General features: G+C 40.5%; 1 protein-coding gene across 1 annotated transcript in view; it reads right to left on the minus strand.

Annotated features, from left to right (window-relative positions):
- LOC117166308 (protein groucho) overlaps nucleotides 1–12,829 on the minus strand; it is a 76,094-nt gene that overhangs the window by 48,740 nt on the left and 14,525 nt on the right. The gene's annotated exons all lie outside the window — the stretch shown is intronic.

Below are 12,829 nucleotides of genomic sequence, written 5' to 3' on the forward strand. Positions count from 1 at the left end.
CGGCATGCGCACACGATTACACGGCCGGTACGGTCGAGGCTGGGTATAGTCAACACGATCTCGACTGACTGCAGCGGCTCGTAGAGAGAGAGCAAGTGTTAATTACATGTTTGCGGTGTCCACGAGGATTACACGCTACAACCGAAACTATGAACTTGCGAGTCTCTCGCGCACACGTGTACTGTGTGCGTGCAAATGCACGTGGGTGCCCATCGACGTTGCACGTGTGTCCTAAAGTGAGAGAGAGAGAGAGAGAGAGAGAGAGAGAGAGAGAGAGAGAGGGTGTTCGGTTAACTACATTCGCCAGTTGCCCTGCCTACGCAAGCGTTGTCCTTCGACCGACCTGTAGATCGTGTTGGATACGCTCCCCTACAAGCAGAGTCACGTTAACCGACGACTATCTCTCTGTTGAACTGGTGGAAATCGATCGACAAAGGCAAAACCGTGTCGGAAAGACGGTTCTAGAGTAGTTGTACGAGCCCCGGAATACGAAGTGATTCGCACACGCAACTACACTTTTTGTAAATTTCTAAAGTCCAGGTAGTAGAATTACCGATGGATTGTCAGGAAATGGTCGATTTATTTCCACTGGTTTACATATTACGAAATGACGTAGACGAAGAGCGAGGTCTGAGACATAAATTTCAAAAAACAGCAGCGTTTGTAAGATCATTTTCCTGTAATTTTCAATTCGTGAAATCGATTAACGTGACTTGCGGGATTCATACCGCGAGTTTCGATGAATTATTGGCATAACTACGATCTTTTTTCAAAAATCAGATACAAAGGAAAGAAAGGATGTATCAGATAATCTCATTAAACGATCAGGAACAGAATAAGAAACATAAAATATGGAATGTAGAACATAGATCAAATTATACTGAGCATAAATAAAATAAATAAAACTACCCGAGAGAAAGATTATTAGATTACTCCGATACGCTAATAATCGTCGCAATTCCATTTAAAAATATGCTTTCGAGACTAACCGAATGAAAGAAACACATCCAAAGGCTGATAGTTTACAAAGGTAACAATTTGTTACGGAAAGTTCTTCGCAAATACATCGAGCTTTCGTTCTCCATCGCTTTACGTGCGTAAGAAATTCGAATCGGATTTACCGGTGAGCGTTTATCGCTCCCTTTCGAAAAGCTAACACGAAAGGAACGCTCTTTAATCGCATCAATTATTCCACGTAGGTTCCTACCGCTCATCAATCTCTTTACGAAACGTTCGTCGTGGAATCGAGCCGATCGTTCGAGCGTTCGCTTGATACATAATTTGCGAAACTTCCCTTTGATTACTCTGCTCCGATGGAAAGAAAACAAGAAGGTTGCTGATTAATCAGCGTCTGCATCTACGCTAAGGTGCCTCGCGCAAGTTCTTCCAGCCAACTACGTATTCTCGAGATGTTCCGTGAAGCGTCGAGGAGCATCATCGAGGAAACAAGAAGAAGGAAGAAGGCTAGCCTCCGGAGTTATCTCGGGTTAAGCTAGAAGTGCATCGGGTACCTCCTGACCTCGATCACAATCGAACCGTTGTAATCGAATGAACCGAGGAGCCAGGCTCCCTTTCCTCGTTGTTCGGTTCAGTTGTCGGCCGACTGAATCGATCGTGGAATCCATCGAGTCTCTTTGTGCGAACATTCTTGCGGTTCGCTCCGCGCTTTTCCGTCCCCGGCTCTTTTATTCTGCTGCAATGGAACTCAATCGTCTACTTTCGAGCAAGGTAAAACGTTAAATGAGGAAAGCGAAATCACGGCCTCTGATGGACCAGTGACTTGCACGTGATAAACAAGAAATACATATTTTCAATTTCTAATTGGAAGTGTATACAGTGGTTACGAGAAGTGTACTCTATTGTTCTCGTTATAGCATTTACATGCTAATCGATCGGCTGCAAGTATATAAAATTGTATTTATTATATGATACGTTATATCATTATGCCATATACCGCATATTAATTTTAATTTTATTATATTTTCGTATCATCGATAAATTTCGTATCACTTTGTGGTACTTTCGTGCATCTACGAAAATCTCATACTACGAACATATGTAACATAGAATCTGATAAAAAAAAGTATTTCATTGAAAAATAAGGATACGTGCTACTGTATCAGTAACTGTGTTACGTGTGATAAAATTTCAAATATAAAATTCGTAGTAGGATATTTTTGACTGCCTTTCTAAGATTCTCTCGTGCTACACGGTGAAAGGGTTTAAATCTACTATATAAATACGTTGCAACGCGACTCGCTCTTGAAAGCAATACAAATACAAGTAAACAAATACAAACTGCCGAAGTTGGTCGAAGAAACGTCTACGAAAATTAACATTCTACGCTGTACGATTTCAAAAAGGCTTCAGGAGGACCTTGCATATTGTATTCGTGTCGTTACAGTCGTAATTTCAGTCGCGATGCTGTAATTATAATTTTATAGAAACCTTTTGTTTGTCTTTGTCAAATATCTTACGTCTTCAGTAGCACACGTAGGCTGCACACGCTCTACGCAGCTTGTTGCAGCAGTTTAAACGGTTCTTAACGCAAGCGGCACTTTGCGGCTTTTAGAGCGTTTCGGCTAATGCGCTAAAATGCACTTCGTTACGCTGTGCACCGCAATGCAAACCGGCCAGCACATCGTGCATTCACTCCACACCCGCTGTGGTGGAAATAACGTATAGTTACCGACGCTAGAGATTTTCACTATTCGAAAGCAAATTTATCGTCGAAACGGGAATTCGCGAGGCAGTCGTTGCGATAATCTTACAATACGTGAAAATGTCTCAGACAAAACCGTTAAGATCGAATACGACTCGCGGAAGGAATTATAGAAACCCATAATACCGGAATTATGAGAAGGCTATAAATCAAAAGTAACAAACGCACAGAGATCTTTCTATGTTCAAGTTTACCGATAATTTTCTGAAATTAAAGATTTTATCGTACGTATCGCTTTTCTTCCGAGTCTCCTGATTAGAGCAACAGATTCCATCAATCATTTGGTTAATAATCGTATCGAGTAGAAGCGATTTGATTGAAAAGAAGAGAAGACAAATCTTTAAAATCACCCGAGACTGTCCCATCGGACAAAAATACTCCTTCGTTTTCTTGCCGATTCAAGTTTTCTAGTTTATTTTTCGTTGCAAATAAGCAAACACTCGATGGATATCGATCGCTTCAACTTTTATCGATAGGATTCCCTACAGATTTAACACGTTCGTCGTATCAATTTTGGAAACGGCTTATCAAAGAATAAACCTTTTTTACAACACGGCAATCGACTTCAATATTACCAGTTTTTATCGGCATGGAAACACATTTTCAGCTCCGGTTATCTTGTTCGATCGATGAAATTTCATTTACCAGCGACGGACCTTCGTTTCGAATTTTCTTTGTCGCGAGCCTCTTCTTGCGCCACGAAAGCATTTTTCTAACACGACGAAAGCATTTTTCTCGCATGACGAAAGCTTCCCCTGGCGGCTATCGTCGGAAATTTAAAGATACATACCTCTCCGCGCATCCTATCTACGTCTACTCGAATGAAATACACCGCGTAAAATGTGAAACACGCCGAGCAAGGACGCTACGAATCATATTTCTCCCCTGGTACACTCAACTGTCTGCCGCATAAAACTTATCGCGCTAGATAAAACGCGATAAATAGTGTTTGACGCGAATAATAATGATGTCACAGGCTATTTATTTTTCGCAGATTCCGATCTCGCCGAAAGGAACAGTAAATCTTTCTGTGTTTTAACTCCAACAGATTCCAATAGCACGCGAGAAATCGTTTCAACGAATCGTTTTATCGCGTGAAACTGGATCAAATCGAACGACGATCAACAGATACGTGGACGAAATCTGCGCTGCGGCACGTTTTATCACCGATCTCAACCCTGCAATGCTATAACATAGTAACTGCAGTCTGCCGTTATTTTTATTTCCAGGAAATTGTAACTCTTTGCTAGTTGCATCTACTTTCTAACAATTTAATACGACCAAGACTACGTCGCAGCGAATGGTTGGAACATGTTCGAGGCGGATGGCGTATTAACACTTTACCGATCGATAGCCTATTAATCGGTTTTTTGTCGCCGACAATCTTTCTCATTATCTGAGCATTAATTTGTTATTTAGTACTAAGGTACATTGCTCAGTTGCGTCAGTTGCGTTGCTTCGTAAGCTCCCACAGTTTTATACCAATTTGGAAAACTTATCGTTTTGCGATGAACGAAAAGAATGGTATTGGAGAGACTAAACCGAAACAGAACCGGCGCCAGGGAGAATCGCTAGCGGTCGGTAAAGTGTTAATAAAATGATGTTTTTCGATCGTTTAACCTTAACCGCCTTTTATACGCGGTAAGGGTTGGTTCTCCCCATGAACCGAAGTTACGCGTGTCGGTAATGTGAAAGTATATTGCACCCCTATTCGTACGGGATAATACAAAAATAAATTGATTTTATAAAAATAAACATACGTTCTATTTAATATATCTCGTTTTTTGAGACTTGTACCATTTTAGAAAATTTCAGTTGTACTCGGAAAGGCTCTGTTATAATAAAAATTCTAAGCTACCAAACATAACGAAATGCATCAGAATTTCCCAATAAATGTAACGAGATGATGTTCAAGTGCTTATGGTTAACAGCGTAGATACCGAGAACTACAATTAGCGAATACTTATCGATAATCTAGGCACTCGATTTTATTTTGGCATTACTAACTTCTACCTGCATTCCAAAAATACATCGTAAATACCGTTAATAAGTAGTTTGATAGGCAGTTGTAGCAACGAACGGATATCACTTTAGACGGGATATCTTTCGCGGTGATATATTTAGCAGATAAAAGTTGGAAGCATACAAGAGGAAGTTCTTCGTCTATTCGTAGAATAGATTGAGTAAACAGTTGGTTTAAAACAAGAAGCTATATATGTACGTCTTAATGCGCGTTAAAATTATTGATAAGTGAACACGATGTGTGTAAATGTTATTTGCGATATACCAATATTTTCTGCTAACTGGTACCTTTTTTTACGTATTAAGGTATTAAGTACGGATGTTAAAAAATTGTATCTCCGCCGCAATAGTTAGTGTGTTATTACTCTGTACATAGAATACAATGAATTTACAAAGTTTGACATCAACATACTTCTACAGTTACACGATAAAAAAGATGGTTGTTATATCTCTAGTTCGATAAGAAAGCGAATGCTACAATAACATTAATCTTGACAGTGCACCTACAAAATGTAATTGACAGTTACACTTAATAAGACTATACGTTTCTTTCGAGATGCGGATGCGAAGAAACGATATTTTTCCAGTTACGTTAATCATCTTAACAAATTATGACTTCAACGACGTTACCATAAACAACGATAAGAACAACGAAATTCAAAAAATCTAAATGGGAGGCTCTGATTAAAAAATCGTAAACACATAAATTAACAGTCTCGCATACGATATAACTAAAAATCTGCTGAAAAGGAAAAACACACGCTCGATAACGCATCGTTGAATCCGTCCGTGCTATAACAATTATTTGAATAAATTTTTTGACGAACTTTTCTAGTTCATCGAGAAGAAAAATATATAATAATCTAATCCTTTTTTGGTTTTTTGTTTCAGTCAAGAATTACGAGGTGGATCGTTCACACCGATTGAAAACTGCAGCCCATGAAATAGGCTTAGAAATTTGTTATAATTTTCTTTTTTTTTACTTTAAAACAAATTTTTTTGCATTCGTTAAATATATATAAAACCATACCTCACAATTCAATAACTTTATTTCTTTCTTTCCCTTCTAAAAGAAATCACAAAAAGACGCTACTTTAGAACATCCTAATTCAGGACACCCCCTTAACCTCGATCGAGCATCGGACATAACTCGTCCGACTCACGCTACTCATCGTTTCACATAAGGCAATCCAATCTAAAATAATACTTTTACACCATACGCCTCATTACGACACGCGTTAATCCTTTCCCCATCGTACTCCGAAATTACCCATCGAGCTGCGAGAAAACCGCAAGATGTTACGCTCGATACAGCGAGCAATCGCGAAAGAATTCAATCTCTTGTCTTGCATCGAGTCGCGAAGAACGAGAGAACAGAGATCAGGACTTTCCTTTCTCGTGGCAGAGTCGCGGTTATTCGTAATCTCGCTGGCGGAATTTCTGGTATTCTCATTTTCATGCTCCTCCTGTTTCTCTCGCCGTAGATCTTACTCGGGTCGGAGTATAGTAAAGTTAGTTATTTCGAGTCACCTAAGCTTCGACATCTTAGAATTCAACCATAAATTCCGTACAGAATAATGAAGCTTGCGTATTACGAGACAGCGGACTTTCTATCTCTGTTACGAATGGTCTTCGATATAATAACGAAAGAATAAAGAAATACGGTGTACTTCAGGTACAATAAGCGAAGATATCAAAAAACCGAAAGATGATTCGAACAATACCACCGGTAGGAACGTCTGAGTCGGCGAGAAGCTATTACATTGAAAATAAAATAAACGACCAAATAACTTCCAGAAAATATACGTACCCTGAATTATAATTATATACAATTGAGAATACATTGACATTAGTCGTAAGATACAATTATTAGTGTTAACAAACTTTCCTTTCGGCGAATAGGAGTTACATCATCGTAGAAAACTATAATCGTCAAGCTATCAAGGTAAATGTAAGTACACGGTACATGCACGTGTAGATCGTTTAAAGATTGTTCATAATCGAAATTGACGAGTTACAAGGCAAGCTACTTAACCGGACTAAAATATCCTGTCTCAAATAAACCTAACATTACCCTCCCCCCCATCATTAAAATCGCTCGAGCTTACTACTAGTAGCAAAGTACACGATAGTGTCGCTCTCTCGACGCGAGGGTCTGTGGTCAGAGGTTACGCCGATGTAGACTAGGTATGTAGTTGCTAAATTCTCGAGATGTTAGAGCCACGAGAAAGAGAGAGTGAGAGTGAGAGAGAGAGAGAGAGAGTGAGAGAGAGAATATATTCGGGGAGACAGAGCAGCAAAAGGCGGACGGGGAAAGAGGATCGTTGCGGGTGGGATAGAGAACAGCTGAAATTGCGGAGAAAGAGGGGCAAAGGTGGCCACGGATGAGGGAAGTTGCGGTTCTCGTGGTCGCCGCGGTTGCGGCTTAGGCAAATTGAGATAGTTCGCAAACCACCGACCAGCTGACCTAACCGTCACGCCAGGATGCTGGCGGGCCCGCGGCTCCTGAGAGAATTTTGCTGTTCAAAAGGAAGCGGTGAATGCGAGTAGCTCGTTTTCGATAGCGAGCTGCCTGCGGTCGTTTCGGCAAAAAAGAAATTTACCCGATGAACCGTGTTCGCGTAAAATCGTCCGATTCGCAGAAATGTTTCTCCGAAACGAAACGACCGGCTGCGCTCGGCTCGCGTTACGTTCGGTCGATGGAAAAAACGCCTGGAAAGGCGTTGAGAGAATCGGTTCTCGCGCTACCGTTGCTAATACACGTTTCTTTGTGCCGGTGAATGGCGCGGAAGTATTGTGAGCGCGGCAATTGTTTTCGAATTCGTGGATTGTTTGTGATACAGGGAGCAACGAGAGCGCCGCGTAGAATGTAATTTGATTACTTTGTAAGTGATACTGGTGGAAAAATAGAAGGCGGGATAAGCAATCGCGTTTAATTTGAAATTGTATTGAAATGGATTGTGTAAGGTACGATAAATGGTAAGTCGAGATAGTGAATTCGTAATATTGTTAGGAATTCCAAAGTGTAAATTTGATAAAGATCGTAATAAGCGATACAGAATAGACTTTTTACTAGTAACTTAGAAGGACAAACAAACATTTTTCTTAAAATTAAAATCCTCATTTTATCTAACTTTAAAGTAGGATATAAAAAAGGTTTCATTTTTATTTGGATCATAATGAAATACATTTTTAAAAGATCAGTCGATAGTCCATAAATAGATAGAAATCACAAGTCCTAGCTTTAGATTCAATATAAAATTAACGTTATCGATAAACCGTGATCAACATTATCAGCACGTATTAAATTTACCGAGTCATCGAAAATATCACAGCAATATCGAAGCTTCGAAAATCATACCCGGAAAACATTTTATCGGGAAATCGATATTGCGATGAAACTTGTTCTACAAACACCGTAAATCGATCTTGATCGCCTATCGCTTATCTCGAGTACGTCCTTTGCATGGCCGTGTCGATAAGAAAAGTACGTTTTTTGGCTTTATACTTTGGAAAAATGGTCAATACAAATCGCGAGTACTTCGTTTAACGTTGTACAATCGTTTAATAATTTATGAATATCATAGAATTAATACACATAACGTAATAAACATAATTACGCTCCCTTAAACCTCGATCAAACGAGAGCATACGATCAACTTCAACAAACTCCAATTGCTGCAAACCTCTCGCTTAAAATCAATCATAACATATTCTTCGAACCTTCTCCAACCAGCAGTATCGAATAAAAGAATAAAAAGAAAAAACTAAAGGAAGAAAAAAAAAGAAGGAAAACTAACGCTCGATGTAACTTCCATCCTCGCAAAATCAAGATTGGCACGAAAACGTGACAAACCGGTCGCACCAGCCCATATGGCAGGGGGTTCGATCGATTCATAATGAAACGCGCGCTTCCCATTTCGGAGCGACGCGACGCGGCGCGACGTACCATCAGCATGGTGCAACATTACACACGTCCGCGATGGAACGAGACAGAGAACGACGATCGTGCGTGAAACGGAGAGAGCCGCAATTACAAACGGGACCTGCCGGTATCAGCAGCGTCGATCAAAACGGCTGAGCACCACTGGCAGTAGGTAAACAGTACTGTATTGTATTTGTGTGCTTAGCCCGGCAAATATTAGCCACCATATCGCTTATGGTGCTTGTTGAGCGAGGGTGATGGTCGATAGTTTCCGTGGTGGGAGCGGTGAAGAGGCTTCGTTCGTGAGCGTTCCGTGAGCGGGTGAGCGCACATGTACACGACGCGGCTCACAGGCTTAGTTGCCTCGTACATAAGCACGCAATACGCATGTCGCCGGGCCTGCTGGCGCGGTGTGTGATTCGTGGCTGAGTGTGTTTGTCCATCCGTCCATATAGGGCTGTTTGTCCTTGCTCTCCTTGTTTGAAGAACGTCGGGATCCCGGTCTGTGCAAACTCCTCATTATTGCGAACAATGTACACAGGGCATCGCGCGTGCGTGCGTGCGTACGTTTCCGCGCTCTCGCGTATTCGCCGCTATACAACCGCGCATGCGCCTGTGGATGTAGTCACCGTGACTGGAGCTGTCCCGTCTATTGGTAGAATATACTATCTACATATCTACCTGTGGTTTACCTGTTTGTGTCTACATGTATATGATGCATACATGTTGTGTATCTATATGTACAAGGCGCATACATGTATATGCGTCTAGATGTATGTACATGTGGCGTATACATATAGACGCGTATACATGTATCTTTACGTACATGATGTATACATACATATACATATACATATAGATCGGTACATATCTTTTTCCATTTTTCTATGTGTATGTATAAGCGGCCGCGTACTTGCGGCACGAACCACCGCGTATACGTATGTACATATATCATGGAGGCGAGATCGAATTTTTTTCGCGACCCGGTGGAAATGTTCCTCCACCCCCTGATACTGGTGATTGCACACAGAGGCTCGAGTGTGCTCGTTGGCTTCGATTGCGCTCGTTTAGCCCGGCGAGACCATAAAACCGCGAATCAACGCGCGCCAGAGTACGAGATTGCATTAAGAAAAAGGATTCGATGACGCGTGAAACGCGATCATCGATTCGCGTCCATTTTTTTACGCATGCCATCCTTTTTTCTTCTTTTTCTTTATACGTACGTGCATATAAGAGCAGGAACGTGTACAATCGAGCAAAAAAAAAGGAAGAAAGAAACGATGGCATAAATACTATTATAATAATGACGACAACAAATGGCGCGCTCGCTACTAAGCGCTTCTCGTCTCTTAAAAGTTGGAACACGTCCCCGCGCGCGGTGTCGCTGGTCCTCCATTAAATGCCAGGCACGATTTTAATTTGTAATCAGGACTCGACGTTCGAAATAAGTAATCGATACGCGTCGAGGAAATACTCCGACAGGGTTCTCTTTGCCGTGAAATCGACTCGGCTCCTTTCCGGCCTTCCTACTAGAGACCGTCTACGAGTGCCAAAGCATGAAACTCGTACCCAAGGCATTTTAATGGTGACGAGGGTCCAAGTACCATTTCCCGAATTCGGCCATTAACGCGGAAATTGACGGCAGTTTTAGGGCGGGCCGTCCTAAATTGCCCGGAGCCCTTCAATTTCGTAGTCGATTCCGTCCCCTAGCAATAATCCACACCGGCCGGCGCAGGAAATTCGCCGGGGAACGCCGCTATTCATGGCACAACCCTGTTGTTCTCACCTACTCATCGGCTTGCTTAAAACTTCCAGTTTCTTCCTTAATTATACCACGAACGAAATCGGGGCACTGATTCTCGTTCGATGATGAACGACCAACGAGAGTCGGGAAGCGAACACTTCGAAGTTATTTCAACACGCGAAGAGCTGCCAGTTCTTTCTTTTTTATCTTTTGTATTTTTATCGTGAGAACGGCTATTCTTTCTCCTCTTTTTCTTCTTCTTCTTTTTTTTTTTTTTTTTTGTTTGACAAAGTATAGGTTCTGTACCATAAAGAGATAATGATCGAGCGATCAGGTTATTGATGTGAATTATAATTGCGCTAAAGGGGGCTCTTTGTGACTTGAATTTATGGCGTGTATTTTTTTTATTAATACGGCTTAATTGGGACATGCAAGGATGGAAGTAATACGACTAGTTTTAATACGTTTGATTAGTATAGTTTCGTTGACGAGGATGAGACACATTGGATTATACAAGTTTAAATAACAAAAATTATACAGGTACTACGAAATTCCAATTTGTTATTTAATGAAAATCTCAGTAATATTGCTACTGGATTATCGTAATTTACACATATTCGAACGTCGTAGTAAAGTACAATAATTTGTACTGGAAATTAATTTATGGAATCCGAAAGATAGAGGATTTCATTCGAAGTAAAAAGAAAGGGAAATTTAAAGGGTAAGTTACTTTTCTTCTAACATGTGTAACAGTGGTCTAAAATAAACACTCGACATCACGAACAGGCTGGCGTGGGCTACGCCAATGATAAATGGGAGGACGAGTGTGAACAGCGATAATTGTGGAACAATGCATTATGCACTGTTAACCAGAAAATATAAGAAGATTGCATGACAGGGGATGAGAGTGAAAACAAAATCTTTGAAACGTAATACATACGAATAACACGAAGTTACAACGTATAACTCTGCTCCTTTTTGCTAAGAGAAAAGAATGTGATATATTCGGCTGAGAATATTTTTATTTCTATGCTAAAAGTTTCCACGGATATGAAAGATATATTTATAGGCAATGTTTGACGTTTTAAAATTTCATATCACGACAGAAAAAAGTAGCAAAATACTATGTCGCATGAAAAGAGATAGGAAAATATTACTTTGTCGGGCAAGCTACGTACTTTCGCAACATACGTGTTTTTGTCATTTACGATATCGCGTATAATTTAATAATTCACATTTCTCTGGAATTGTGACAAGCGCGATTATATCCGCAATAGTTATGTTCGAGGCGTATTAGCAAATAAGTTGATAGAATGAAGAAGTTATCACATGAAATTATTTCTTCGAATCAATTTGCAATGATTCGCTCCTCTGTCAGGAAAATTTTATAAAACGGTACTCATCGTGTGATTTTAACCTGCCTTGCTACGATGATCTTCTTCGAAACTCCAAACTAAACGAATGCATTTATTTAAAAAGACCACTTCTCCAAGCTGTATCGTTATACGAATTAAGTTCAGTTGACTGTTTCTGACGAGTATACTCGTCATGAAGAAATGGCAATATTTGGTGTTATGACGAACCCTGTCAATAATAAAATTAGAAAATAAAACAGTCATTTCATTACAACTTAATTCTATATTATAACAGTCACGCATACTCTGTGTTTGACGAGTATACTCGACGTCGCTTACCTTTTGCCACGCATTTTACGTACACACTCTTCAAAGTTTTCAAAGAGGTCGCAACAGCTAACTGGTTAAAAACACCGAATGTAGACACTACACTTTAAAACAAGATAAAATAACAAATACATCGATGCACTGAACGTACGCGTATCGTTCGATAATCATCGATATCGTGTTCAAGTAAAAATGTATATAAATACATATACTCTTATTTTATCTTCCTAAGAACGAACACTCAACGTATCTTACGTGAGTTTTCTACCAATTTCTCAATTAGTGAGCGCCTTATATAAACTATCGATTAAACGCTAAAAAATCGATGTTCTAAAAGAGAGTACCCTTCAAGTAATGCGTCGTACGGGCGCGCTTCAACAGTCGCTGCAGATAGGATAATCGAAAATTATCAGGAACGCCCAATTTTAAAGCAAGAGTGCTCGTTAACCGGCAACGTGAAAAGTAAGTCCAGCGGGGATCGTCCATCGAGATTATTCTAGAGATTCCCGGCGTCGACAAATATTTGACACAGTGGCTGGCAAACAATGCGAGATTTCTCTTTTTTTTTCCCCCTCCTCCCTTTTTTCTCTCTCGTAGCCGCCGTTACCTGGCAAAGGAAGAAGTGTCGAGCGCATAATATCGGCAATTTCTAACTAAACGGCTGCTCCATGGAGCGTGGAAGAGGACTCACGGTCTATGAACAATGAGGCGATCTTAAGGACTCTACGAGGAGG

This window comes from Bombus vancouverensis, chromosome 2 (genome assembly GCF_051014615.1).
Source record: "Bombus vancouverensis nearcticus chromosome 2, iyBomVanc1_principal, whole genome shotgun sequence".
Classification (NCBI taxonomy): domain Eukaryota; kingdom Metazoa; phylum Arthropoda; class Insecta; order Hymenoptera; family Apidae; genus Bombus; species Bombus vancouverensis.